This window comes from Ambystoma mexicanum, unplaced genomic scaffold (genome assembly GCF_040938575.1).
Source record: "Ambystoma mexicanum isolate Mex_15411 unplaced genomic scaffold, UKY_AmexF1_1 Mex_scaf10, whole genome shotgun sequence".
NCBI lineage: Eukaryota > Metazoa > Chordata > Amphibia > Caudata > Ambystomatidae > Ambystoma > Ambystoma mexicanum.
The window spans coordinates 1,805,001-1,826,809 of NW_027182325.1; the positions used below are offsets into that span (position 1 = coordinate 1,805,001).

Here is a 21,809-nt window from a genome sequence, read left to right on the forward strand (position 1 = left end):
TATATCTCGCCTGATCGAGCCTGATCGAGCGATGAGCGTGGTATCATGTTGCAAGTGGCTGCATGGCTTAGCTTACTAAATGCAAATGCATAAGAGTAATATTCTTAGCATTCCTAGAGCCTACGGCCACACCACACTGAATGCACCCGATCTCGTCTGATCTCGGAAGTTAAGCAGTGTCAGGCCTAGTTAGTACCTGGATGGGAGACCGCCTGGGAATACCAGGTGCTGTAGGCTTTTTTGTGCTCCAAGTTCAGGAAGTGAGCCCTTTCTCAATTGCCTTTTAAAACTGCAAGGTCTAGCCGACTAGATGCTTAAAAGTACAACACTCACTAGGCCCAGAGCCTACGGCCACACCACACTGAATGCGCCTGATCTCGTCTGATCTCAGAAGCTAAGCAGTGTCGGGCCTAGTTAGTACCTGGATGGGAGACCGCCTGGGAATACCAGGTGCTGTAGGCTTTTTTGTACTCCAAGTTCAGGAAGTGAGCCATTTCTCAATTGCCTTTCAAAACTGCAAGGTCTAGCCGACTAGATGCTTAAAAGTACAAAACTCACTAGGCCCAGAGCCTACGGCCACACCACACTGAATGCGCCCGATCTCGTCTGATCTCGGAAGCTAAGCAGTGTCGGGCCTAGTTAGTACCTGGATGGGAGACCACCTGGGAATACCAGGTGCTGTAGGCTTTTTTGTGCTCCAAGTTCAGGAAGTGAGCCATTTCACAATTGCCTTTCAAAACTGCAAGGTCTAGCCGACTAGATGCTTAAAAGTACAAACTCACTAGGCCCAGAGCCTACGGCCACACCACACTGAATGCGCCCGATCTCGGAAGCTAAGCAGGGTCAGGCCTAGTTAGTACCTGGATGGGAGACTGCCTGGGAATACCAGGTGCTGTAGGCTTTTTTTGTGCTCCATGATTAGTAATTGCGCAACTTCTCAATTATTTTTCAAATTTGGTATGTTTCCAAAATAATTGTATCCCGTTTTATAGCGGAAATGTTGGACAACATCATGAGGGCTGGAGCTACCTTTTTACATAGAATTAGCATACAGGTAGTGTGTTCATGGGTAATAAATCAACTTTCACATGTAATGCAGTACAGAGAATATTGAGTCCTTCAAGAGGCATGAAAGAAAACCATTGTTGTGTTGATTGTTCTCTCCACCTCCCTGCAACAGACACAGGATGGATGAATTAAAGTTATCCTACCAGACATAGGAGTCCTGAATGGGCCCACCAGTCTTATATATCTCGCCTGATCGAGCCTGATCGAGCGATGAGCGTGGTATCATGTTGCAAGTGGCTGCATGGCTTAGCTTACTAAATGCAAATGCATAAGAGTAATATTCTTAGCATTCCTAGAGCCTACGGCCACACCACACTGAATGCACCCGATCTCGACTGATCTCGGAAGTTAAGCAGTGTCAGGCCTAGTTAGTACCTGGATGGGAGACCGCCTGGGAATACCAGGTGCTGTAGGCTTTTTTGTGCTCCAAGTTCAGGAAGTGAGCCCTTTCTCAATTGCCTTTTAAAACTGCAAGGTCTAGCCGACTAGATGCTTAAAAGTACAAAACTCACTAGGCCCAGAGCCTACGGCCACACCACACTGAATGTGCCTGATCTCGTCTGATCTCAGAAGCTAAGCAGTGTCGGGCCTAGTTAGTACCTGGATGGAAGACCGCCTGGGAATACCAGGTGCTGTAGGCTTTTTTGTACTCCAAGTTCAGGAAGTGAGCCATTTCTCAATTGCCTTTCAAAACTGCAAGGTCTAGCCGACTAGATGCTTAAAAGTACAAAACTCACAAGAACCAGAGCCTACGGCCACACCACACTGAATGCGCCCGATCTCGTCTGATCTCGTAAGCTAAGCAGTGTCGGGCCTCGTTAGTACCTGGATGGGAGACCGCCTGGGAATACCAGGTGCTGTAGGCTTTTTTGTGCTCCAAGTTCAGGAAGTGAGCCATTTCTCAATTGCCTTTCAAAACTGCAAGGTCTAGCTGACTAGATGCTTAAAAGTACAAAACTCACTAGGCCCAGAGCCTACGGCCACACCACACTGATTGCGCCCGATCTCGTCTGATCTCGGAAGCTAAGCAGTGTCGGGCCTAGTTAGTACCTGGATGGGAGACCACCTGGGAATACCAGGTGCTGTAGGCTTTTTTGTGCTCCAAGTTCAGGAAGTGAGCCATTTCACAATTGCCTTTCAAAACTGCAAGGTCTAGCCGACTAGATGCTTAAAAGTACAAAACTCACTAGGCCCAGAGCCTACGGCCACACCACACTGAATGTGCCCGATCTCGGAAGCTAAGCAGGGTCAGGCCTAGATAGTACCTGGATGGGAGACTGCCTGGGAATACCAGGTGCTGTAGGCTTTTTTGTGCTCCATGATTAGTAATTGCGCAACTTCTCAATTATTTTTCAAATTTGGTATGTTTCCAAAATAATTGTATCCCGTTTTATAGCGGAAATGTTGGACAACATCATGAGGTCTGGAGCTACCTTTTTACATAGAATTAGCATACAGGTAGTGTGTTCATGGGTAATAAATCGACTTTCACATGTAATGCAGTACAGAGAATATTGAGTCCTTCAAGAGGCATGAAAGAAAACCATTATTGTGTTGATTGTTCTCTCCACCTCCCTGCAACAGACACAGGATGGATGAATTAAAGTTATCCTACCAGACATAGGAGTCCTGAATGGGCCCACCAGTCTTATATATCTCGCCTGATCGAGCCTGATCGAGCGATGAGCGTGGTATCATGTTGCAAGTGGCTGCATGGCTTAGCTTACTAAATGCAAATGCATAAGAGTAATATTCTTAGCATTCCTAGAGCCTACGGCCACACCACACTGAATGCACCCGATCTCGTCTGATCTCGGAAGTTAAGCAGTGTCAGGCCTAGTTAGTACCTGGATGGGAGACCGCCTGGGAATACCAGGTGCTGTAGGCTTTTTTGTGCTCCAAGTTCAGGAAGTGAGCCCTTTCTCAATTGCCTTTTAAAACTGCAAGGTCTAGCCGACTAGATGCTTAAAAGTACAACACTCACTAGGCCCAGAGCCTACGGCCACACCACACTGAATGCGCCTGATCTCGTCTGATCTCAGAAGCTAAGCAGTGTCGGGCCTAGTTAGTACCTGGATGGGAGACCGCCTGGGAATACCAGGTGCTGTAGGCTTTTTTGTACTCCAAGTTCAGGAAGTGAGCCATTTCTCAATTGCCTTTCAAAACTGCAAGGTCTAGCCGACTAGATGCTTAAAAGTACAAAACTCACTAGGCCCAGAGCCTACGGCCACACCACACTGAATGCGCCCGATCTCGTCTGATCTCGGAAGCTAAGCAGTGTCGGGCCTAGTTAGTACCTGGATGGGAGACCACCTGGGAATACCAGGTGCTGTAGGCTTTTTTGTGCTCCAAGTTCAGGAAGTGAGCCATTTCACAATTGCCTTTCAAAACTGCAAGGTCTAGCCGACTAGATGCTTAAAAGTACAAACTCACTAGACCCAGAGCCTACGGCCACACCACACTGAATGCGCCCGATCTCGGAAGCTAAGCAGGGTCGGGCCTAGTTAGTACCTGGATGGGAGACTGCCTGGGAATACCAGGTGCTGTAGGCTTTTTTTGTGCTCCATGATTAGTAATTGCGCAACTTCTCAATTATTTTTCAAATTTGGTATGTTTCCAAAATAATTGTATCCCGTTTTATAGCGGAAATGTTGGACAACATCATGAGGGCTGGAGCTACCTTTTTACATAGAATTAGCATACAGGTAGTGTGTTCATGGGTAATAAATCAACTTTCACATGTAATGCAGTACAGAGAATATTGAGTCCTTCAAGAGGCATGAAAGAAAACCATTATTGTGTTGATTGTTCTCTCCACCTCCCTGCAACAGACACAGGATGGATGAATTAAAGTTATCCTACCAGACATAGGAGTCCTGAATGGGCCCACCAGTCTTATATATCTCGCCTGATCGAGCCTGATCGAGCGATGAGCGTGGTATCATGTTGCAAGTGGCTGCATGGCTTAGCTTACTAAATGCAAATGCATAAGAGTAATATTCTTAGCATTCCTAGAGCCTACGGCCACACCACACTGAATGCACCCGATCTCGACTGATCTCGGAAGTTAAGCAGTGTCAGGCCTAGTTAGTACCTGGATGGGAGACCGCCTGGGAATACCAGGTGCTGTAGGCTTTTTTGTGCTCCAAGTTCAGGAAGTGAGCCCTTTCTCAATTGCCTTTTAAAACTGCAAGGTCTAGCCGACTAGATGCTTAAAAGTACAAAACTCACTAGGCCCAGAGCCTACGGCCACACCACACTGAATGTGCCTGATCTCGTCTGATCTCAGAAGCTAAGCAGTGTCGGGCCTAGTTAGTACCTGGATGGAAGACCGCCTGGGAATACCAGGTGCTGTAGGCTTTTTTGTACTCCAAGTTCAGGAAGTGAGCCATTTCTCAATTGCCTTTCAAAACTGCAAGGTCTAGCCGACTAGATGCTTAAAAGTACAAAACTCACAAGGACCAGAGCCTACGGCCACACCACACTGAATGCGCCCGATCTCGTCTGATCTCGGAAGCTAAGCAGTGTCGGGCCTCGTTAGTACCTGGATGGGAGACCGCCTGGGAATACCAGGTGCTGTAGGCTTTTTTGTGCTCCAAGTTCAGGAAGTGAGCCATTTCTCAATTGCCTTTCAAAACTGCAAGGTCTAGCTGACTAGATGCTTAAAAGTACAAAACTCACTAGGCCCAGAGCCTACGGCCACACCACACTGATTGCGCCCGATCTCGTCTGATCTCAGAAGCTAAGCAGTGTCGGGCCTAGTTAGTACCTGGATGGGAGACCACCTGGGAATACCAGGTGCTGTAGGCTTTTTTGTGCTCCAAGTTCAGGAAGTGAGCCATTTCACAATTGCCTTTCAAAACTGCAAGGTCTAGCCGACTAGATGCTTAAAAGTACAAAACTCACTAGGCCCAGAGCCTACGGCCACACCACACTGAATGTGCCCGATCTCGGAAGCTAAGCAGGGTCAGGCCTAGTTAGTACCTGGATGGGAGACTGCCTGGGAATACCAGGTGCTGTAGGCTTTTTTGTGCTCCATGATTAGTAATTGCGCAACTTCTCAATTATTTTTCAAATTTGGTATGTTTCCAAAATAATTGTATCCCGTTTTATAGCGGAAATGTTGGACAACATCATGAGGGCTGGAGCTACCTTTTTACATAGAATTAGCATACAGGTAGTGTGTTCATGGGTAATAAATCGACTTTCACATGTAATGCAGTACAGAGAATATTGAGTCCTTCAAGAGGCATGAAAGAAAACCATTATTGTGTTGATTGTTCTCTCCACCTCCCTGCAACAGACACAGGATGGATGAATTAAAGTTATCCTACCAGACATAGGAGTCCTGAATGGGCCCACCAGTCTTATATATCTCGCCTGATCGAGCCTGATCGAGCGATGAGCGTGGTATCATGTTGCAAGTGGCTGCATGGCTTAGCTTACTAAATGCAAATGCATAAGAGTAATATTCTTAGCATTCCTAGAGCCTACGGCCACACCACACTGAATGCACCCGATCTCGTCTGATCTCGGAAGTTAAGCAGTGTCAGGCCTAGTTACTACCTGGATGGGAGACTGCCTGGGAATACCAGGTGCTGTAGGCTTTTTTGTGCTCCAAGTTCAGGAAGTGAGCCCTTTCTCAATTGCCTTTTAAAACTGCAAGGTCTAGCCGACTAGATGCTTAAAAGTACAACACTCACTAGGCCCAGAGCCTACGGCCACACCACACTGAATGCGCCTGATCTCATCTGATCTCAGAAGCTAAGCAGTGTCGGGCCTAGTTAGTACCTGGATGGGAGACCGCCTGGGAATACCAGGTGCTGTAGGCTTTTTTGTACTCCAAGTTCAGGAAGTGAGCCATTTCTCAATTGCCTTTCAAAACTGCAAGGTCTAGCCGACTAGATGCTTAAAAGTACAAAACTCACTAGGCCCAGAGCCTACGGCCACACCACACTGAATGCGCCTGATCTCGGAAGCTAAGCAGTGTCGGGCCTAGTTAGTACCTGGATGGGAGACCACCTGGGAATACCAGGTGCTGTAGGCTTTTTTGTGCTCCAAGTTCAGGAAGTGAGCCATTTCACAATTGCCTTTCAAAACTGCAAGGTCTAGCCGACTAGATGCTTAAAAGTACAAACTCACTAGGCCCAGAGCCTACGGCCACACCACACTGAATAATGCACCCGATCTCGGAAGCTAAGCAGGGTCGGGCCTAGTTAGTACCTGGATGGGAGACTGCCTGGGAATACCAGGTGCTGTAGGCTTTTTTTGTGCTCCATGATTAGTAATTGCGCAACTTCTCAATTATTTTTCAAATTTGGTATGTTTCCAAAATAATTGTATCCCGTTTTATAGCGGAAATGTTGGACAACATCATGAGGGCTGGAGCTACCTTTTTACATAGAATTAGCATACAGGTAGTGTGTTCATGGGTAATAAATCAACTTTCACATGTAATGCAGTACAGAGAATATTGAGTCCTTCAAGAGGCATGAAAGAAAACCATTATTGTGTTGATTGTTCTCTCCACCTCCCTGCAACAGACACAGGATGGATGAATTAAAGTTATCCTACCAGACATAGGAGTCCTGAATTGGCCCACCAGTCTTATATATCTCGCCTGATCGAGCCTGATCGAGCGATGAGCGTGGTATCATGTTGCAAGTGGCTGCATGGCTTAGCTTACTAAATGCAAATGCATAAGAGTAATATTCTTAGCATTCCTAGAGCCTACGGCCACACCACACTGAATGCACCCGATCTCGACTGATCTCGGAAGTTAAGCAGTGTCAGGCCTAGTTAGTACCTGGATGGGAGACCGCCTGGGAATACCAGGTGCTGTAGGCTTTTTTGTGCTCCAAGTTCAGGAAGTGAGCCCTTTCTCAATTGCCTTTTAAAACTGCAAGGTCTAGCCGACTAGATGCTTAAAAGTACAAAACTCACTAGGCCCAGAGCCTACGGCCACACCACACTGAATGTGCCTGATCTCGTCTGATCTCAGAAGCTAAGCAGTGTCGGGCCTAGTTAGTACCTGGATGGAAGACCGCCTGGGAATACCAGGTGCTGTAGGCTTTTTTGTACTCCAAGTTCAGGAAGTGAGCCATTTCTCAATTGCCTTTCAAAACTGCAAGGTCTAGCCGACTAGATGCTTAAAAGTACAAAACTCACAAGAACCAGAGCCTACGGCCACACCACACTGAATGCGCCCGATCTCGTCTGATCTCGGAAGCTAAGCAGTGTCGGGCCTCGTTAGTACCTGGATGGGAGACCGCCTGGGAATACCAGGTGCTGTAGGCTTTTTTGTGCTCCAAGTTCAGGAAGTGAGCCATTTCTCAATTGCCTTTCAAAACTGCAAGGTCTAGCTGACTAGATGCTTAAAAGTACAAAACTCACTAGGCCCAGAGCCTACGGCCACACCACACTGATTGCGCCCGATCTCGTCTGATCTCGGAAGCTAAGCAGTGTCGGGCCTAGTTAGTACCTGGATGGGAGACCACCTGGGAATACCAGGTGCTGTAGGCTTTTTTGTGCTCCAAGTTCAGGAAGTGAGCCATTTCACAATTGCCTTTCAAAACTGCAAGGTCTAGCCGACTAGATGCTTAAAAGTACAAAACTCACTAGGCCCAGAGCCTACGGCCACACCACACTGAATGTGCCCGATCTCGGAAGCTAAGCAGCGTCAGGCCTAGTTAGTACCTGGATGGGAGACTGCCTGGGAATACCAGGTGCTGTAGGCTTTTTTGTGCTCCATGATTAGTAATTGCGCAACTTCTCAATTATTTTTCAAATTTGGTATGTTTCCAAAATAATTGTATCCCGTTTTATAGCGGAAATGTTGGACAACATCATGAGGGCTGGAGCTACCTTTTTACATAGAATTAGCATACAGGTAGTGTGTTCATGGGTAATCGACTTTCACATGTAATGCAGTACAGAGAATATTGAGTCCTTCAAGAGGCATGAAAGAAAACCATTATTGTGTTGATTGTTCTCTCCACCTCCCTGCAACAGACACAGGATGGATGAATTAAAGTTATCCTACCAGACATAGGAGTCCTGAATGGGCCCACCAGTCTTATATATCTCGCCTGATCGAGCGATGAGCGTGGTATCATGTTGCAAGTGGCTGCATGGCTTAGCTTACTAAATGCAAATGCATAAGAGTAATATTCTTAGCATTCCTAGAGCCTACGGCCACACCACACTGAATGCACCCGATCTCGACTGATCTCGGAAGTTAAGCAGTGTCAGGCCTAGTTAGTACCTGGATGGGAGACCGCCTGGGAATACCAGGTGCTGTAGGCTTTTTTGTGCTCCAAGTTCAGGAAGTGAGCCCTTTCTCAATTGCCTTTTAAAACTGCAAGGTCTAGCTGACTAGATGCTTAAAAGTACAAAACTCACTAGGCCCAGAGCCTACGGCCACACCACACTGATTGCGCCCGATCTCGTCTGATCTCGGAAGCTAAGCAGTGTCGGGCCTAGTTAGTACCTGGATGGGAGACCACCTGGGAATACCAGGTGCTGTAGGCTTTTTTGTGCTCCAAGTTCAGGAAGTGAGCCATTTCACAATTGCCTTTCAAAACTGCAAGGTCTAGCCGACTAGATGCTTAAAAGTACAAAACTCACTAGGCCCAGAGCCTACGGCCACACCACACTGAATGTGCCCGATCTCGGAAGCTAAGCAGGGTCAGGCCTAGTTAGTACCTGGATGGGAGACTGCCTGGGAATACCAGGTGCTGTAGGCTTTTTTGTGCTCCATGATTAGTAATTGCGCAACTTCTCAATTATTTTTCAAATTTGGTATGTTTCCAAAATAATTGTATCCCGTTTTATAGCGGAAATGTTGGACAACATCATGAGGGCTGGAGCTACCTTTTTACATAGAATTAGCATACAGGTAGTGTGTTCATGGGTAATAAATCGACTTTCACATGTAATGCAGTACAGAGAATATTGAGTCCTTCAAGAGGCATGAAAGAAAACCATTATTGTGTTGATTGTTCTCTCCACCTCCCTGCAACAGACACAGGATGGATGAATTAAAGTTATCCTACCAGACATAGGAGTCCTGAATGGGCCCACCAGTCTTATATATCTCGCCTGATCGAGCCTGATCGAGCGATGAGCGTGGTATCATGTTGCAAGTGGCTGCATGGCTTAGCTTACTAAATGCAAATGCATAAGAGTAATATTCTTAGCATTCCTAGAGCCTACGGCCACACCACACTGAATGCACCCGATCTCGACTGATCTCGGAAGTTAAGCAGTGTCAGGCCTAGTTAGTACCTGGATGGGAGACCGCCTGGGAATACCAGGTGCTGTAGGCTTTTTTGTGCTCCAAGTTCAGGAAGTGAGCCCTTTCTCAATTGCCTTTTAAAACTGCAAGGTCTAGCCGACTAGATGCTTAAAAGTACAAAACTCACTAGGCCCAGAGCCTACGGCCACACCACACTGAATGTGCCTGATCTCGTCTGATCTCAGAAGCTAATCAGTGTCGGGCCTAGTTAGTACCTGGATGGAAGACCGCCTGGGAATACCAGGTGCTGTAGGCTTTTTTGTACTCCAAGTTCAGGAAGTGAGCCATTTCTCAATTGCCTTTCAAAACTGCAAGGTCTAGCCGACTAGATGCTTAAAAGTACAAAACTCACAAGAACCAGAGCCTACGGCCACACCACACTGAATGCGCCCGATCTCGTCTGATCTCGGAAGCTAAGCAGTGTCGGGCCTCGTTAGTACCTGGATGGGAGACCGCCTGGGAATACCAGGTGCTGTAGGCTTTTTTGTGCTCCAAGTTCAGGAAGTGAGCCATTTCTCAATTGCCTTTCAAAACTGCAAGGTCTAGCTGACTAGATGCTTAAAAGTACAAAACTCACTAGGCCCAGAGCCTACGGCCACACCACACTGATTGCGCCCGATCTCGTCTGATCTCGGAAGCTAAGCAGTGTCGGGCCTAGTTAGTACCTGGATGGGAGACCACCTGGGAATACCAGGTGCTGTAGGCTTTTTTGTGCTCCAAGTTCAGGAAGTGAGCCATTTCACAATTGCCTTTCAAAACTGCAAGGTCTAGCCGACTAGATGCTTAAAAGTACAAAACTCACTAGGCCCAGAGCCTACGGCCACACCACACTGAATGTGCCCGATCTCGGAAGCTAAGCAGGGTCAGGCCTAGTTAGTACCTGGATGGGAGACTGCCTGGGAATACCAGGTGCTGTAGGCTTTTTTGTGCTCCATGATTAGTAATTGCGCAACTTCTCAATTATTTTTCAAATTTGGTATGTTTCCAAAATAATTGTATCCCGTTTTATAGCGGAAATGTTGGACAACATCATGAGGTCTGGAGCTACCTTTTTACATAGAATTAGCATACAGGTAGTGTGTTCATGGGTAATAAATCGACTTTCACATGTAATGCAGTACAGAGAATATTGAGTCCTTCAAGAGGCATGAAAGAAAACCATTATTGTGTTGATTGTTCTCTCCACCTCCCTGCAACAGACACAGGATGGATGAATTAAAGTTATCCTACCAGACATAGGAGTCCTGAATGGGCCCACCAGTCTTATATATCTCGCCTGATCGAGCCTGATCGAGCGATGAGCGTGGTATCATGTTGCAAGTGGCTGCATGGCTTAGCTTACTAAATGCAAATGCATAAGAGTAATATTCTTAGCATTCCTAGAGCCTACGGCCACACCACACTGAATGCACCCGATCTCGTCTGATCTCGGAAGTTAAGCAGTGTCAGGCCTAGTTAGTACCTGGATGGGAGACCGCCTGGGAATACCAGGTGCTGTAGGCTTTTTTGTGCTCCAAGTTCAGGAAGTGAGCCCTTTCTCAATTGCCTTTTAAAACTGCAAGGTCTAGCCGACTAGATGCTTAAAAGTACAACACTCACTAGGCCCAGAGCCTACGGCCACACCACACTGAATGCACCTGATCTCGTCTGATCTCAGAAGCTAAGCAGTGTCGGGCCTAGTTAGTACCTGGATGGGAGACCGCCTGGGAATACCAGGTGCTGTAGGCTTTTTTGTACTCCAAGTTCAGGAAGTGAGCCATTTCTCAATTGCCTTTCAAAACTGCAAGGTCTAGCCGACTAGATGCTTAAAAGTACAAAACTCACTAGGCCCAGAGCCTACGGCCACACCACACTGAATGCGCCCGATCTCGTCTGATCTCGGAAGCTAAGCAGTGTCGGGCCTAGTTAGTACCTGGATGGGAGACCACCTGGGAATACCAGGTGCTGTAGGCTTTTTTGTGCTCCAAGTTCAGGAAGTGAGCCATTTCACAATTGCCTTTCAAAACTGCAAGGTCTAGCCGACTAGATGCTTAAAAGTACAAACTCACTAGGCCCAGAGCCTACGGCCACACCACACTGAATGCGCCCGATCTCGGAAGCTAAGCAGGGTCGGGCCTAGTTAGTACCTGGATGGGAGACTGCCTGGGAATACCAGGTGCTGTAGGCTTTTTTTGTGCTCCATGATTAGTAATTGCGCAACTTCTCAATTATTTTTCAAATTTGGTATGTTTCCAAAATAATTGTATCCCGTTTTATAGCGGAAATGTTGGACAACATCATGAGGGCTGGAGCTACCTTTTTACATAGAATTAGCATACAGGTAGTGTGTTCATGGGTAATAAATCAACTTTCACATGTAATGCAGTACAGAGAATATTGAGTCCTTCAAGAGGCATGAAAGAAAACCATTATTGTGTTGATTGTTCTCTCCACCTCCCTGCAACAGACACAGGATGGATGAATTAAAGTTATCCTACCAGACATAGGAGTCCTGAATGGGCCCACCAGTCTTATATATCTCGCCTGATCGAGCCTGATCGAGCGATGAGCGTGGTATCATGTTGCAAGTGGCTGCATGGCTTAGCTTACTAAATGCAAATGCATAAGAGTAATATTCTTAGCATTCCTAGAGCCTACGGCCACACCACACTGAATGCACCCGATCTTGACTGATCTCGGAAGTTAAGCAGTGTCAGGCCTAGTTAGTACCTGGATGGGAGACCGCCTGGGAATACCAGGTGCTGTAGGCTTTTTTGTGCTCCAAGTTCAGGAAGTGAGCCCTTTCTCAATTGCCTTTTAAAACTGCAAGGTCTAGCCGACTAGATGCTTAAAAGTACAAAACTCACTAGGCCCAGAGCCTACGGCCACACCACACTGAATGTGCCTGATCTCGTCTGATCTCAGAAGCTAAGCAGTGTCGGGCCTAGTTAGTACCTGGATGGAAGACCGCCTGGGAATACCAGGTGCTGTAGGCTTTTTTGTACTCCAAGTTCAGGAAGTGAGCCATTTCTCAATTGCCTTTCAAAACTGCAAGGTCTAGCCGACTAGATGCTTAAAAGTACAAAACTCACAAGGACCAGAGCCTACGGCCACACCACACTGAATGCGCCCGATCTCGTCTGATCTCGGAAGCTAAGCAGTGTCGGGCCTCGTTAGTACCTGGATGGGAGACCGCCTGGGAATACCAGGTGCTGTAGGCTTTTTTGTGCTCCAAGTTCAGGAAGTGAGCCATTTCTCAATTGCCTTTCAAAACTGCAAGGTCTAGCTGACTAGATGCTTAAAAGTACAAAACTCACTAGGCCCAGAGCCTACGGCCACACCACACTGATTGTGCCCGATCTCGTCTGATCTCGGAAGCTAAGCAGTGTCGGGCCTAGTTAGTACCTGGATGGGAGACCACCTGGGAATACCAGGTGCTGTAGGCTTTTTTGTGCTCCAAGTTCAGGAAGTGAGCCATTTCACAATTGCCTTTCAAAACTGCAAGGTCTAGCCGACTAGATGCTTAAAAGTACAAAACTCACTAGGCCCAGAGCCTACGGCCACACCACACTGAATGTGCCCGATCTCGGAAGCTAAGCAGGGTCAGGCCTAGTTAGTACCTGGATGGGAGACTGCCTGGGAATACCAGGTGCTGTAGGCTTTTTTGTGCTCCATGATTAGTAATTGCGCAACTTCTCAATTATTTTTCAAATTTGGTATGTTTCCAAAATAATTGTATCCCGTTTTATAGCGGAAATGTTGGACAACATCATGAGGGCTGGAGCTACCTTTTTACATAGAATTAGCATACAGGTAGTGTGTTCATGGGTAATAAATCGACTTTCACATGTAATGCAGTACAGAGAATATTGAGTCCTTCAAGAGGCATGAAAGAAAACCATTATTGTGTTGATTGTTCTCTCCACCTCCCTGCAACAGACACAGGATGGATGAATTAAAGTTATCCTACCAGACATAGGAGTCCTGAATGGGCCCACCAGTCTTATATATCTCGCCTGATCGAGCCTGATCGAGCGATGAGCGTGGTATCATGTTGCAAGTGGCTGCATGGCTTAGCTTACTAAATGCAAATGCATAAGAGTAATATTCTTAGCATTCCTAGAGCCTACGGCCACACCACACTGAATGCACCCGATCTCGTCTGATCTCGGAAGTTAAGCAGTGTCAGGCCTAGTTACTACCTGGATGGGAGACCGCCTGGGAATACCAGGTGCTGTAGGCTTTTTTGTGCTCCAAGTTCAGGAAGTGAGCCCTTTCTCAATTGCCTTTTAAAACTGCAAGGTCTAGCCGACTAGATGCTTAAAAGTACAACACTCACTAGGCCCAGAGCCTACGGCCACACCACACTGAATGCGCCTGATCTCGTCTGATCTCAGAAGCTAAGCAGTGTTGGGCCTAGTTAGTACCTGGATGGGAGACCGCCTGGGAATACCAGGTGCTGTAGGCTTTTTTGTACTCCAAGTTCAGGAAGTGAGCCATTTCTCAATTGCCTTTCAAAACTGCAAGGTCTAGCCGACTAGATGCTTAAAAGTACAAAACTCACTAGGCCCAGAGCCTACGGCCACACCACACTGAATGCGCCCGATCTCGTCTGATCTCGTAAGCTAAGCAGTGTCGGGCCTAGTTAGTACCTGGATGGGAGACCACCTGGGAATACCAGGTGCTGTAGGCTTTTTTGTGCTCCAAGTTCAGGAAGTGAGCCATTTCACAATTGCCTTTCAAAACTGCAAGGTCTAGCCGACTAGATGCTTAAAAGTACAAACTCACTAGGCCCAGAGCCTACGGCCACACCACACTGAATAATGCGCCCGATCTCGGAAGCTAAGCAGGGTCGGGCCTAGTTAGTACCTGGATGGGAGACTGCCTGGGAATACCAGGTGCTGTAGGCTTTTTTTGTGCTCCATGATTAGTAATTGCGCAACTTCTCAATTATTTTTCAAATTTGGTATGTTTCCAAAATAATTGTATCCCGTTTTATAGCGGAAATGTTGGACAACATCATGAGGGCTGGAGCTACCTTTTTACATAGAATTAGCATACAGGTAGTGTGTTCATGGGTAATAAATCAACTTTCACATGTAATGCAGTACAGAGAATATTGAGTCCTTCAAGAGGCATGAAAGAAAACCATTATTGTGTTGATTGTTCTCTCCACCTCCCTGCAACAGACACAGGATGGATGAATTAAAGTTATCCTACCAGACATAGGAGTCCTGAATGGGCCCACCAGTCTTATATATCTCGCCTGATCGAGCCTGATCGAGCGATGAGCGTGGTATCATGTTGCAAGTGGCTGCATGGCTTAGCTTACTAAATGCAAATGCATAAGAGTAATATTCTTAGCATTCCTAGAGCCTACGGCCACACCACACTGAATGCACCCGATCTCGACTGATCTCGGAAGTTAAGCAGTGTCAGGCCTAGTTAGTACCTGGATGGGAGACCGCCTGGGAATACCAGGTGCTGTAGGCTTTTTTGTGCTCCAAGTTCAGGAAGTGAGCCCTTTCTCAATTGCCTTTTAAAACTGCAAGGTCTAGCCGACTAGATGCTTAAAAGTACAAAACTCACTAGGCCCAGAGCCTACGGCCACACCACACTGAATGTGCCTGATCTCGTCTGATCTCAGAAGCTAAGCAGTGTCGGGCCTAGTTAGTACCTGGATGGAAGACCGCCTGGGAATACCAGGTGCTGTAGGCTTTTTTGTACTTCAAGTTCAGGAAGTGAGCCATTTCTCAATTGCCTTTCAAAACTGCAAGGTCTAGCCGACTAGATGCTTAAAAGTACAAAACTCACAAGAACCAGAGCCTACGGCCACACCACACTGAATGCGCCCGATCTCGTCTGATCTCGAAAGCTAAGCAGTGTCGGGCCTCGTTAGTACCTGGATGGGAGACCGCCTGGGAATACCAGGTGCTGTAGGCTTTTTTGTGCTCCAAGTTCAGGAAGTGAGCCATTTCTCAATTGCCTTTCAAAACTGCAAGGTCTAGCTGACTAGATGCTTAAAAGTACAAAACTCACTAGGCCCAGAGCCTACGGCCACACCACACTGATTGCGCCCGATCTCGTCTGATCTCGGAAGCTAAGCAGTGTCGGGCCTAGTTAGTACCTGGATGGGAGACCACCTGGGAATACCAGGTGCTGTAGGCTTTTTTGTGCTCCAAGTTCAGGAAGTGAGCCATTTCACAATTGCCTTTCAAAACTGCAAGGTCTAGCCGACTAGATGCTTAAAAGTACAAAACTCACTAGGCCCAGAGCCTACGGCCACACCACACTGAATGTGCCCGATCTCGGAAGCTAAGCAGGGTCAGGCCTAGTTAGTACCTGGATGGGAGACTGCCTGGGAATACCAGGTGCTGTAGGCTTTTTTGTGCTCCATGATTAGTAATTGCGCAACTTCTCAATTATTTTTCAAATTTGGTATGTTTCCAAAATAATTGTATCCCGTTTTATAGCGGAAATGTTGGACAACATCATGAGGGCTGGAGCTACCTTTTTACATAGAATTAGCATACAGGTAGTGTGTTCATGGGTAATAAATCGACTTTCACATGTAATGCAGTACAGAGAATATTGAGTCCTTCAAGAGGCATGAAAGAAAACCATTATTGTGTTGATTGTTCTCTCCACCTCCCTGCAACAGACACAGGATGGATGAATTAAAGTTATCCTACCAGACATAGGAGTCCTGAATGGGCCCACCAGTCTTATATATCTCGCCTGATCGAGCCTGATCGAGCGATGAGCGTGGTATCATGTTGCAAGTGGCTGCATGGCTTAGCTTACTAAATGCAAATGCATAAGAGTAATATTCTTAGCATTCCTAGAGCCTACGGCCACACCACACTGAATGCACCCGATCTCGTCTGATCTCGGAAGTTAAGCAGTGTCAGGCCTAGTTACTACCTGGATGGGAGACCGCCTGGGAATACCAGGTGCTGTAGGCTTTTTTGTGCTCCAAGTTCAGGAAGTGAGCCCTTTCTCAATTGCCTTTTAAAACTGCAAGGTCTAGCCGACTAGATGCTTAAAAGTACAACACTCACTAGGCCCAGAGCCTACGGCCACACCACACTGAATGCGCCTGATCTCGTCTGATCTCAGAAGCTAAGCAGTGTCGGGCCTAGTTAGTACCTGGATGGGAGACCGCCTGGGAATACCAGGTGCTGTAGGCTTTTTTGTACTCCAAGTTCAGGAAGTGAGCCATTTCTCAATTGCCTTTCAAAACTGCAAGGTCTAGCCGACTAGATGCTTAAAAGTACAAAACTCACTAGGCCCAGAGCCTACGGCCACACCACACTGAATGCGCCCGATCTCGTCTGATCTCGGAAGCTAAGCAGTGTCGGGCCTAGTTAGTACCTGGATGGGAGACCACCTGGGAATACCAGGTGCTGTAGGCTTTTTTGTGCTCCAAGTTCAGGAAGTGAGCCATTTCACAATTGCCTTTCAAAACTGCAAGGTCTAGCCGACTAGATGCTTAAAAGTACAAACTCACTAGGCCCAGAGCCTACGGCCACACCACACTGAATAATGCGCCCGATCTTGGAAGCTAAGCAGGGTCGGGCCTAGTTAGTACCTGGATGGGAGACTGCCTGGGAATACCAGGTGCTGTAGGCTTTTTTTGTGCTCCATGATTAGTAATTGCGCAACTTCTCAATTATTTTTCAAATTTGGTATGTTTCCAAAATAATTGTATCCCGTTTTATAGCGGAAATGTTGGACAACATCATGAGGGCTGGAGCTACCTTTTTACATAGAATTAGCATACAGGTAGTGTGTTCATGGGTAATAAATCAACTTTCACATGTAATGCAGTACAGAGAATATTGAGTCCTTCAAGAGGCATGAAAGAAAACCATTATTGTGTTGATTGTTCTCTCCACCTCCCTGCAACAGACACAGGATGGATGAATTAAAGTTATCCTACCAGACATAGGAGTCCTGAATGGGCCCACCAGTCTTATATATCTCGCCTGATCGAGCCTGATCGAGCGATGAGCGTGGTATCATGTTGCAAGTGGCTGCATGGCTTAGCTTACTAAATGCAAATGCATAAGAGTAATATTCTTAGCCTTCCTAGAGCCTACGGCCACACCACACTGAATGCACCCGATCTCGACTGATCTCGGAAGTTAAGCAGTGTCAGGCCTAGTTAGTACCTGGATGGGAGACCGCCTGGGAATACCAGGTGCTGTAGGCTTTTTTGTGCTCCAAGTTCAGGAAGTGAGCCCTTTCTCAATTGCCTTTTAAAACTGCAAGGTCTAGCCGACTAGATGCTTAAAAGTACAAAACTCACTAGGCCCAGAGCCTACGGCCACACCACACTGAATGTGCCTGATCTCGTCTGATCTCAGAAGCTAAGCAGTGTCGGGCCTAGTTAGTACCTGGATGGAAGACCGCCTGGGAATACCAGGTGCTGTAGGCTTTTTTGTACTCCAAGTTCAGGAAGTGAGCCATTTCTCAATTGCCTTTCAAAACTGCAAGGTCTAGCCGACTAGATGCTTAAAAGTACAAAACTCACTAGGCCCAGAGCCTACGGCCACACCACACTGATTGCGCCCGATCTCGTCTGATCTCGGAAGCTAAGCAGTGTCGGGCCTAGTTAGTACCTGGATGGGAGACCACCTGGGAATACCAGGTGCTGTAGGCTTTTTTGTGCTCCAAGTTCAGGAAGTGAGCCATTTCACAATTGCCTTTCAAAACTGAAAGGTCTAGCCGACTAGATGCTTAAAAGTACAAAACTCACTAGGCCCAGAGCCTACGGCCACACCACACTGAATGTGCCCGATCTCGGAAGCTAAGCAGGGTCAGGCCTAGTTAGTACCTGGATGGGAGACTGCCTGGGAATACCAGGTGCTGTAGGCTTTTTTGTGCTCCATGATTAGTAATTGCGCAACTTCTCAATTATTTTTCAAATTTGGTAGGTTTCCAAAATAATTGTATCCCGTTTTATAGCGGAAATGTTGGACAACATCATGAGGGCTGGAGCTACCTTTTTACATAGAATTAGCATACAGGTAGTGTGTTCATGGGTAATAAATCGACTTTCACATGTAATGCAGTACAGAGAATATTGAGTCCTTCAAGAGGCATGAAAGAAAACCATTATTGTGTTGATTGTTCTCTCCACCTCCCTGCAACAGACACAGGATGGATGAATTAAAGTTATCCTACCAGACATAGGAGTCCTGAATGGGCCCACCAGTCTTATATATCTCGCCTGATCGAGCCTGATCGAGCGATGAGCGTGGTATCATGTTGCAAGTGGCTGCATGGCTTAGCTTACTAAATGCAAATGCATAAGAGTAATATTCTTAGCATTCCTAGAGCCTACGGCCACACCACACTGAATGCACCCGATCTCGTCTGATCTCAGAAGTTAAGCAGTGTCAGGCCTAGTTAGTACCTGGATGGGAGACCGCCTTGGAATACCAGGTGCTGTAGGCTTTTTTGTGCTCCAAGTTCAGGAAGTGAGCCCTTTCTCAATTGCCTTTTAAAACTGCAAGGTCTAGCCGACTAGATGCTTAAAAGTACAACACTCACTAGGCCCAGAGCCTACGGCCACACCACACTGAATGCGCCTGATCTCGTCTGATCTCAGAAGCTAAGCAGTGTCGGGCCTAGTTAGTACCTGGATGGGAGACCGCCTGGGAATACCAGGTGCTGTAGGCTTTTTTGTACTCCAAGTTCAGGAAGTGAGCCATTTCTCAATTGCCTTTCAAAACTGCAAGGTCTAGCCGACTAGATGCTTAAAAGTACAAAACTCACTAGGCCCAGAGCCTACGGCCACACCACACTGAATGCGCCCGATCTCGTCTGATCTCGGAAGCTAAGCAGTGTCGGGCCTAGTTAGTACCTGGATGGGAGACCACCTGGGAATACCAGGTGCTGTAGGCTTTTTTGTGCTCCAAGTTCAGGAAGTGAGCCATTTCACAATTGCCTTTCAAAACTGCAAGGTCTAGCCGACTAGATGCTTAAAAGTACAAACTCACTAGGCCCAGAGCCTACGGCCACACCACACTGAATGCGCCCGATCTCGGAAGCTAAGCAGGGTCGGGCCTAGTTAGTACCTGGATGGGAGACTGCCTGGGAATACCAGGTGCTGTAGGCTTTTTTTGTGCTCCATGATTAGTAATTGCGCAACTTCTCAATTATTTTTCAAATTTGGTATGTTTCCAAAATAATTGTATCCCGTTTTATAGCGGAAATGTTGGACAACATCATGAGGGCTGGAGCTACCTTTTTACATAGAATTAGCATACAGGTAGTGTGTTCATGGGTAATAAATCAACTTTCACATGTAATGCAGTACAGAGAATATTGAGTCCTTCAAGAGGCATGAAAGAAAACCATTATTGTGTTGATTGTTCTCTCCACCTCCCTGCAACAGACACAGGATGGATGAATTAAAGTTATCCTACCAGACATAGGAGTCCTGAATGGGCCCACCAGTCTTATATATCTCGCCTGATCGAGCCTGATCGAGCGATGAGCGTGGTATCATGTTGCAAGTGGCTGCATGGCTTAGCTTACTAAATGCAAATGCATAAGAGTAATATTCTTAGCATTCCTAGAGCCTACGGCCACACCACACTGAATGCACCCGATCTCGACTGATCTCGGAAGTTAAGCAGTGTCAGGCCTAGTTAGTACCTGGATGGGAGACCGCCTGGGAATACCAGGTGCTGTAGGCTTTTTTGTGCTCCAAGTTCAGGAAGTGAGCCCTTTCTCAATTGCCTTTTAAAACTGCAAGGTCTAGCCGACTAGATGCTTAAAAGTACAAAACTCACTAGGCCCAGAGCCTACGGCCACACCACACTGAATGTGCCTGATCTCGTCTGATCTCAGAAGCTAAGCAGTGTCGGGCCTAGTTAGTACCTGGATGGAAGACCGCCTGGGAATACCAGGTGCTGTAGGCTTTTTTGTACTCCAAGTTCAGGAAGTGAGCCATTTCTCAATTGCCTTTCAAAACTGCAAGGTCTAGCCGACTAGATGCTTAAAAGTACAAAACTCACAAGGACCAGAGCCTACGGCCACACCACACTGAATGCGCCCGATCTCGTCTGATCTCGGAAGCTAAGCAGTGTCGGGCCTCGTTAGTACCTGGATGGGAGACCGCCTGGGAATACCAGGTGCTGTAGGCTTTTTTGTGCTCCAAGTTCAGGAAGTGAGCCATTTCTCAATTGCCTTTCAAAACTGCAAGGTCTAGCTGACTAGATGCTTAAAAGTACAAAACTCACTAGGCCCAGAGCCTACGGCCACACCACACTGATTGCGCCCGATCTCGTCTGATCTCGGAAGCTAAGCAGTGTCGGGCCTAGTTAGTACCTGGATGGGAGACCACCTGGGAATACCAGGTGCTGTAGGCTTTTTTGTGCTCCAAGTTCAGGAAGTGAGCCATTTCACAATTGCCTTTCAAAACTGCAAGGTCTAGCCGACTAGATGCTTAAAAGTACAAAACTCACTAGGCCCAGAGCCTACGGCCACACCACACTGAATGTGCCCGATCTCGGAAGCTAAGCAGGGTCAGGCCTAGTTAGTACCTGGATGGGAGACTGCCTGGGAATACCAGGTGCTGTAGGCTTTTTTGTGCTCCATGATTAGTAATTGCGCAACTTCTCAATTATTTTTCAAATTTGGTATGTTTCCAAAATAATTGTATCCCGTTTTATAGCGGAAATGTTGGACAACATCATGAGGGCTGGAGCTACCTTTTTACATAGAATTAGCATACAGGTAGTGTGTTCATGGGTAATAAATCGACTTTCACATGTAATGCAGTACAGAGAATATTGAGTCCTTCAAGAGGCATGAAAGAAAACCATTATTGTGTTGATTGTTCTCTCCACCTCCCTGCAACAGACACAGGATGGATGAATTAAAGTTATCCTACCAGACATAGGAGTCCTGAATGGGCCCACCAGTCTTATATATCTCGCCTGATCGAGCCTGATCGAGCGATGAGCGTGGTATCATGTTGCAAGTGGCTGCATGGCTTAGCTTACTAAATGCAAATGCATAAGAGTAATATTCTTAGCATTCCTAGAGCCTACGGCCACACCACACTGAATGCACCCGATCTCGACTGATCTCGGAAGTTAAGCAGTGTCAGGCCTAGTTAGTACCTGGATGGGAGACCGCCTGGGAATACCAGGTGCTGTAGGCTTTTTTGTGCTCCAAGTTCAGGAAGTGAGCCCTTTCTCAATTGCCTTTTAAAACTGCAAGGTCTAGCCGACTAGATGCTTAAAAGTACAAAACTCACTAGGCCCAGAGCCTACGGCCACACCACACTGAATGTGCCTGATCTCGTCTGATCTCAGAAGCTAAGCAGTGTCGGGCCTAGTTAGTACCTGGATGGAAGACCGCCTGGGAATACCAGGTGCTGTAGGCTTTTTTGTACTCCAAGTTCAGGAAGTGAGCCATTTCTCAATTGCCTTTCAAAACTGCAAGG

The 21,809-nt window shown here is 47.0% G+C and overlaps 55 non-coding genes and 17 pseudogenes across 55 annotated transcripts; all 72 read left to right on the forward strand.

Annotated features, from left to right (window-relative positions):
- The first annotated feature begins 118 nt into the window (after positions 1-118).
- Positions 119-237, forward strand: LOC138549012 (5S ribosomal RNA). The gene has a single exon (XR_011292801.1). It is a non-coding gene; the product is annotated as a 5S ribosomal RNA (ribosomal RNA).
- Positions 238-343: 106 nt separating this feature from the next.
- On the forward strand, positions 344-462 carry LOC138541390 (5S ribosomal RNA). Its single transcript, XR_011289398.1, has one exon. It is a non-coding gene; the product is annotated as a 5S ribosomal RNA (ribosomal RNA).
- A 106-nt stretch (positions 463-568) lies between these two features.
- On the forward strand, positions 569-687 carry LOC138549007 (5S ribosomal RNA). The gene has a single exon (XR_011292796.1). It is a non-coding gene; the product is annotated as a 5S ribosomal RNA (ribosomal RNA).
- Positions 688-792: 105 nt separating this feature from the next.
- On the forward strand, positions 793-901 carry LOC138545062 (5S ribosomal RNA; annotated as a pseudogene).
- A 464-nt stretch (positions 902-1,365) lies between these two features.
- On the forward strand, positions 1,366-1,484 carry LOC138538642 (5S ribosomal RNA). The gene has a single exon (XR_011286733.1). It is a non-coding gene; the product is annotated as a 5S ribosomal RNA (ribosomal RNA).
- A 106-nt stretch (positions 1,485-1,590) lies between these two features.
- On the forward strand, positions 1,591-1,709 carry LOC138539860 (5S ribosomal RNA). The gene has a single exon (XR_011287923.1). It is a non-coding gene; the product is annotated as a 5S ribosomal RNA (ribosomal RNA).
- Positions 1,710-1,815: 106 nt separating this feature from the next.
- Positions 1,816-1,934, forward strand: LOC138541289 (5S ribosomal RNA). The gene has a single exon (XR_011289298.1). It is a non-coding gene; the product is annotated as a 5S ribosomal RNA (ribosomal RNA).
- A 106-nt stretch (positions 1,935-2,040) lies between these two features.
- On the forward strand, positions 2,041-2,159 carry LOC138547899 (5S ribosomal RNA). Its single transcript, XR_011291723.1, has one exon. It is a non-coding gene; the product is annotated as a 5S ribosomal RNA (ribosomal RNA).
- A 106-nt stretch (positions 2,160-2,265) lies between these two features.
- Positions 2,266-2,374, forward strand: LOC138546663 (5S ribosomal RNA; annotated as a pseudogene).
- Positions 2,375-2,837: 463 nt separating this feature from the next.
- LOC138549013 (5S ribosomal RNA) lies at positions 2,838-2,956 on the forward strand. The gene has a single exon (XR_011292802.1). It is a non-coding gene; the product is annotated as a 5S ribosomal RNA (ribosomal RNA).
- Positions 2,957-3,062: 106 nt separating this feature from the next.
- On the forward strand, positions 3,063-3,181 carry LOC138541401 (5S ribosomal RNA). The gene has a single exon (XR_011289409.1). It is a non-coding gene; the product is annotated as a 5S ribosomal RNA (ribosomal RNA).
- A 106-nt stretch (positions 3,182-3,287) lies between these two features.
- LOC138549019 (5S ribosomal RNA) lies at positions 3,288-3,406 on the forward strand. The gene has a single exon (XR_011292807.1). It is a non-coding gene; the product is annotated as a 5S ribosomal RNA (ribosomal RNA).
- Positions 3,407-3,511: 105 nt separating this feature from the next.
- On the forward strand, positions 3,512-3,620 carry LOC138543490 (5S ribosomal RNA; annotated as a pseudogene).
- Positions 3,621-4,084: 464 nt separating this feature from the next.
- On the forward strand, positions 4,085-4,203 carry LOC138538643 (5S ribosomal RNA). The gene has a single exon (XR_011286734.1). It is a non-coding gene; the product is annotated as a 5S ribosomal RNA (ribosomal RNA).
- Positions 4,204-4,309: 106 nt separating this feature from the next.
- On the forward strand, positions 4,310-4,428 carry LOC138539861 (5S ribosomal RNA). Its single transcript, XR_011287924.1, has one exon. It is a non-coding gene; the product is annotated as a 5S ribosomal RNA (ribosomal RNA).
- Positions 4,429-4,534: 106 nt separating this feature from the next.
- On the forward strand, positions 4,535-4,653 carry LOC138550204 (5S ribosomal RNA). The gene has a single exon (XR_011293961.1). It is a non-coding gene; the product is annotated as a 5S ribosomal RNA (ribosomal RNA).
- A 106-nt stretch (positions 4,654-4,759) lies between these two features.
- LOC138539175 (5S ribosomal RNA) lies at positions 4,760-4,878 on the forward strand. The gene has a single exon (XR_011287251.1). It is a non-coding gene; the product is annotated as a 5S ribosomal RNA (ribosomal RNA).
- Positions 4,879-4,984: 106 nt separating this feature from the next.
- On the forward strand, positions 4,985-5,093 carry LOC138546371 (5S ribosomal RNA; annotated as a pseudogene).
- Positions 5,094-5,556: 463 nt separating this feature from the next.
- Positions 5,557-5,675, forward strand: LOC138542019 (5S ribosomal RNA). The gene has a single exon (XR_011290010.1). It is a non-coding gene; the product is annotated as a 5S ribosomal RNA (ribosomal RNA).
- A 106-nt stretch (positions 5,676-5,781) lies between these two features.
- LOC138550786 (5S ribosomal RNA) lies at positions 5,782-5,900 on the forward strand. Its single transcript, XR_011294532.1, has one exon. It is a non-coding gene; the product is annotated as a 5S ribosomal RNA (ribosomal RNA).
- Positions 5,901-6,006: 106 nt separating this feature from the next.
- On the forward strand, positions 6,007-6,115 carry LOC138542739 (5S ribosomal RNA; annotated as a pseudogene).
- Positions 6,116-6,220: 105 nt separating this feature from the next.
- On the forward strand, positions 6,221-6,332 carry LOC138545546 (5S ribosomal RNA; annotated as a pseudogene).
- A 464-nt stretch (positions 6,333-6,796) lies between these two features.
- LOC138538644 (5S ribosomal RNA) lies at positions 6,797-6,915 on the forward strand. The gene has a single exon (XR_011286735.1). It is a non-coding gene; the product is annotated as a 5S ribosomal RNA (ribosomal RNA).
- A 106-nt stretch (positions 6,916-7,021) lies between these two features.
- Positions 7,022-7,140, forward strand: LOC138539863 (5S ribosomal RNA). Its single transcript, XR_011287925.1, has one exon. It is a non-coding gene; the product is annotated as a 5S ribosomal RNA (ribosomal RNA).
- A 106-nt stretch (positions 7,141-7,246) lies between these two features.
- On the forward strand, positions 7,247-7,365 carry LOC138550205 (5S ribosomal RNA). The gene has a single exon (XR_011293962.1). It is a non-coding gene; the product is annotated as a 5S ribosomal RNA (ribosomal RNA).
- A 106-nt stretch (positions 7,366-7,471) lies between these two features.
- Positions 7,472-7,590, forward strand: LOC138547900 (5S ribosomal RNA). The gene has a single exon (XR_011291724.1). It is a non-coding gene; the product is annotated as a 5S ribosomal RNA (ribosomal RNA).
- A 106-nt stretch (positions 7,591-7,696) lies between these two features.
- LOC138545863 (5S ribosomal RNA) lies at positions 7,697-7,805 on the forward strand (annotated as a pseudogene).
- A 449-nt stretch (positions 7,806-8,254) lies between these two features.
- On the forward strand, positions 8,255-8,373 carry LOC138538646 (5S ribosomal RNA). Its single transcript, XR_011286737.1, has one exon. It is a non-coding gene; the product is annotated as a 5S ribosomal RNA (ribosomal RNA).
- Positions 8,374-8,479: 106 nt separating this feature from the next.
- LOC138547901 (5S ribosomal RNA) lies at positions 8,480-8,598 on the forward strand. Its single transcript, XR_011291725.1, has one exon. It is a non-coding gene; the product is annotated as a 5S ribosomal RNA (ribosomal RNA).
- A 106-nt stretch (positions 8,599-8,704) lies between these two features.
- LOC138546372 (5S ribosomal RNA) lies at positions 8,705-8,813 on the forward strand (annotated as a pseudogene).
- Positions 8,814-9,276: 463 nt separating this feature from the next.
- LOC138538647 (5S ribosomal RNA) lies at positions 9,277-9,395 on the forward strand. The gene has a single exon (XR_011286738.1). It is a non-coding gene; the product is annotated as a 5S ribosomal RNA (ribosomal RNA).
- A 106-nt stretch (positions 9,396-9,501) lies between these two features.
- On the forward strand, positions 9,502-9,620 carry LOC138541840 (5S ribosomal RNA). Its single transcript, XR_011289836.1, has one exon. It is a non-coding gene; the product is annotated as a 5S ribosomal RNA (ribosomal RNA).
- Positions 9,621-9,726: 106 nt separating this feature from the next.
- On the forward strand, positions 9,727-9,845 carry LOC138550206 (5S ribosomal RNA). Its single transcript, XR_011293963.1, has one exon. It is a non-coding gene; the product is annotated as a 5S ribosomal RNA (ribosomal RNA).
- Positions 9,846-9,951: 106 nt separating this feature from the next.
- Positions 9,952-10,070, forward strand: LOC138547903 (5S ribosomal RNA). The gene has a single exon (XR_011291727.1). It is a non-coding gene; the product is annotated as a 5S ribosomal RNA (ribosomal RNA).
- A 106-nt stretch (positions 10,071-10,176) lies between these two features.
- Positions 10,177-10,285, forward strand: LOC138546373 (5S ribosomal RNA; annotated as a pseudogene).
- Positions 10,286-10,748: 463 nt separating this feature from the next.
- LOC138549014 (5S ribosomal RNA) lies at positions 10,749-10,867 on the forward strand. The gene has a single exon (XR_011292803.1). It is a non-coding gene; the product is annotated as a 5S ribosomal RNA (ribosomal RNA).
- A 106-nt stretch (positions 10,868-10,973) lies between these two features.
- LOC138549400 (5S ribosomal RNA) lies at positions 10,974-11,092 on the forward strand. Its single transcript, XR_011293181.1, has one exon. It is a non-coding gene; the product is annotated as a 5S ribosomal RNA (ribosomal RNA).
- A 106-nt stretch (positions 11,093-11,198) lies between these two features.
- Positions 11,199-11,317, forward strand: LOC138549030 (5S ribosomal RNA). The gene has a single exon (XR_011292818.1). It is a non-coding gene; the product is annotated as a 5S ribosomal RNA (ribosomal RNA).
- A 105-nt stretch (positions 11,318-11,422) lies between these two features.
- LOC138543491 (5S ribosomal RNA) lies at positions 11,423-11,531 on the forward strand (annotated as a pseudogene).
- A 464-nt stretch (positions 11,532-11,995) lies between these two features.
- LOC138542073 (5S ribosomal RNA) lies at positions 11,996-12,114 on the forward strand. Its single transcript, XR_011290062.1, has one exon. It is a non-coding gene; the product is annotated as a 5S ribosomal RNA (ribosomal RNA).
- A 106-nt stretch (positions 12,115-12,220) lies between these two features.
- On the forward strand, positions 12,221-12,339 carry LOC138539864 (5S ribosomal RNA). Its single transcript, XR_011287926.1, has one exon. It is a non-coding gene; the product is annotated as a 5S ribosomal RNA (ribosomal RNA).
- A 106-nt stretch (positions 12,340-12,445) lies between these two features.
- LOC138550207 (5S ribosomal RNA) lies at positions 12,446-12,564 on the forward strand. Its single transcript, XR_011293964.1, has one exon. It is a non-coding gene; the product is annotated as a 5S ribosomal RNA (ribosomal RNA).
- A 106-nt stretch (positions 12,565-12,670) lies between these two features.
- Positions 12,671-12,789, forward strand: LOC138550899 (5S ribosomal RNA). Its single transcript, XR_011294641.1, has one exon. It is a non-coding gene; the product is annotated as a 5S ribosomal RNA (ribosomal RNA).
- Positions 12,790-12,895: 106 nt separating this feature from the next.
- LOC138546374 (5S ribosomal RNA) lies at positions 12,896-13,004 on the forward strand (annotated as a pseudogene).
- A 463-nt stretch (positions 13,005-13,467) lies between these two features.
- Positions 13,468-13,586, forward strand: LOC138540628 (5S ribosomal RNA). Its single transcript, XR_011288669.1, has one exon. It is a non-coding gene; the product is annotated as a 5S ribosomal RNA (ribosomal RNA).
- A 106-nt stretch (positions 13,587-13,692) lies between these two features.
- LOC138536783 (5S ribosomal RNA) lies at positions 13,693-13,811 on the forward strand. Its single transcript, XR_011284946.1, has one exon. It is a non-coding gene; the product is annotated as a 5S ribosomal RNA (ribosomal RNA).
- A 106-nt stretch (positions 13,812-13,917) lies between these two features.
- LOC138537291 (5S ribosomal RNA) lies at positions 13,918-14,036 on the forward strand. Its single transcript, XR_011285432.1, has one exon. It is a non-coding gene; the product is annotated as a 5S ribosomal RNA (ribosomal RNA).
- A 105-nt stretch (positions 14,037-14,141) lies between these two features.
- LOC138545847 (5S ribosomal RNA) lies at positions 14,142-14,253 on the forward strand (annotated as a pseudogene).
- Positions 14,254-14,717: 464 nt separating this feature from the next.
- On the forward strand, positions 14,718-14,836 carry LOC138538648 (5S ribosomal RNA). The gene has a single exon (XR_011286739.1). It is a non-coding gene; the product is annotated as a 5S ribosomal RNA (ribosomal RNA).
- Positions 14,837-14,942: 106 nt separating this feature from the next.
- On the forward strand, positions 14,943-15,061 carry LOC138539865 (5S ribosomal RNA). The gene has a single exon (XR_011287927.1). It is a non-coding gene; the product is annotated as a 5S ribosomal RNA (ribosomal RNA).
- Positions 15,062-15,167: 106 nt separating this feature from the next.
- On the forward strand, positions 15,168-15,286 carry LOC138540395 (5S ribosomal RNA). Its single transcript, XR_011288444.1, has one exon. It is a non-coding gene; the product is annotated as a 5S ribosomal RNA (ribosomal RNA).
- Positions 15,287-15,392: 106 nt separating this feature from the next.
- On the forward strand, positions 15,393-15,511 carry LOC138547904 (5S ribosomal RNA). Its single transcript, XR_011291728.1, has one exon. It is a non-coding gene; the product is annotated as a 5S ribosomal RNA (ribosomal RNA).
- A 106-nt stretch (positions 15,512-15,617) lies between these two features.
- Positions 15,618-15,726, forward strand: LOC138546375 (5S ribosomal RNA; annotated as a pseudogene).
- Positions 15,727-16,189: 463 nt separating this feature from the next.
- Positions 16,190-16,308, forward strand: LOC138540629 (5S ribosomal RNA). Its single transcript, XR_011288670.1, has one exon. It is a non-coding gene; the product is annotated as a 5S ribosomal RNA (ribosomal RNA).
- A 106-nt stretch (positions 16,309-16,414) lies between these two features.
- On the forward strand, positions 16,415-16,533 carry LOC138541413 (5S ribosomal RNA). The gene has a single exon (XR_011289421.1). It is a non-coding gene; the product is annotated as a 5S ribosomal RNA (ribosomal RNA).
- Positions 16,534-16,639: 106 nt separating this feature from the next.
- On the forward strand, positions 16,640-16,758 carry LOC138549041 (5S ribosomal RNA). The gene has a single exon (XR_011292829.1). It is a non-coding gene; the product is annotated as a 5S ribosomal RNA (ribosomal RNA).
- Positions 16,759-16,863: 105 nt separating this feature from the next.
- Positions 16,864-16,975, forward strand: LOC138547033 (5S ribosomal RNA; annotated as a pseudogene).
- Positions 16,976-17,439: 464 nt separating this feature from the next.
- LOC138538649 (5S ribosomal RNA) lies at positions 17,440-17,558 on the forward strand. Its single transcript, XR_011286740.1, has one exon. It is a non-coding gene; the product is annotated as a 5S ribosomal RNA (ribosomal RNA).
- A 106-nt stretch (positions 17,559-17,664) lies between these two features.
- Positions 17,665-17,783, forward strand: LOC138539866 (5S ribosomal RNA). The gene has a single exon (XR_011287928.1). It is a non-coding gene; the product is annotated as a 5S ribosomal RNA (ribosomal RNA).
- A 106-nt stretch (positions 17,784-17,889) lies between these two features.
- LOC138547905 (5S ribosomal RNA) lies at positions 17,890-18,008 on the forward strand. Its single transcript, XR_011291729.1, has one exon. It is a non-coding gene; the product is annotated as a 5S ribosomal RNA (ribosomal RNA).
- Positions 18,009-18,114: 106 nt separating this feature from the next.
- Positions 18,115-18,223, forward strand: LOC138546376 (5S ribosomal RNA; annotated as a pseudogene).
- A 463-nt stretch (positions 18,224-18,686) lies between these two features.
- Positions 18,687-18,805, forward strand: LOC138542023 (5S ribosomal RNA). The gene has a single exon (XR_011290013.1). It is a non-coding gene; the product is annotated as a 5S ribosomal RNA (ribosomal RNA).
- Positions 18,806-18,911: 106 nt separating this feature from the next.
- On the forward strand, positions 18,912-19,030 carry LOC138541425 (5S ribosomal RNA). The gene has a single exon (XR_011289432.1). It is a non-coding gene; the product is annotated as a 5S ribosomal RNA (ribosomal RNA).
- Positions 19,031-19,136: 106 nt separating this feature from the next.
- Positions 19,137-19,255, forward strand: LOC138549053 (5S ribosomal RNA). Its single transcript, XR_011292840.1, has one exon. It is a non-coding gene; the product is annotated as a 5S ribosomal RNA (ribosomal RNA).
- A 105-nt stretch (positions 19,256-19,360) lies between these two features.
- Positions 19,361-19,469, forward strand: LOC138543492 (5S ribosomal RNA; annotated as a pseudogene).
- A 464-nt stretch (positions 19,470-19,933) lies between these two features.
- On the forward strand, positions 19,934-20,052 carry LOC138538650 (5S ribosomal RNA). The gene has a single exon (XR_011286741.1). It is a non-coding gene; the product is annotated as a 5S ribosomal RNA (ribosomal RNA).
- Positions 20,053-20,158: 106 nt separating this feature from the next.
- Positions 20,159-20,277, forward strand: LOC138539867 (5S ribosomal RNA). The gene has a single exon (XR_011287929.1). It is a non-coding gene; the product is annotated as a 5S ribosomal RNA (ribosomal RNA).
- A 106-nt stretch (positions 20,278-20,383) lies between these two features.
- Positions 20,384-20,502, forward strand: LOC138550210 (5S ribosomal RNA). Its single transcript, XR_011293966.1, has one exon. It is a non-coding gene; the product is annotated as a 5S ribosomal RNA (ribosomal RNA).
- Positions 20,503-20,608: 106 nt separating this feature from the next.
- On the forward strand, positions 20,609-20,727 carry LOC138547906 (5S ribosomal RNA). Its single transcript, XR_011291730.1, has one exon. It is a non-coding gene; the product is annotated as a 5S ribosomal RNA (ribosomal RNA).
- A 106-nt stretch (positions 20,728-20,833) lies between these two features.
- LOC138546378 (5S ribosomal RNA) lies at positions 20,834-20,942 on the forward strand (annotated as a pseudogene).
- Positions 20,943-21,405: 463 nt separating this feature from the next.
- LOC138538651 (5S ribosomal RNA) lies at positions 21,406-21,524 on the forward strand. Its single transcript, XR_011286742.1, has one exon. It is a non-coding gene; the product is annotated as a 5S ribosomal RNA (ribosomal RNA).
- A 106-nt stretch (positions 21,525-21,630) lies between these two features.
- On the forward strand, positions 21,631-21,749 carry LOC138539868 (5S ribosomal RNA). The gene has a single exon (XR_011287930.1). It is a non-coding gene; the product is annotated as a 5S ribosomal RNA (ribosomal RNA).
- The last annotated feature ends 60 nt before the right edge of the window (positions 21,750-21,809 follow it).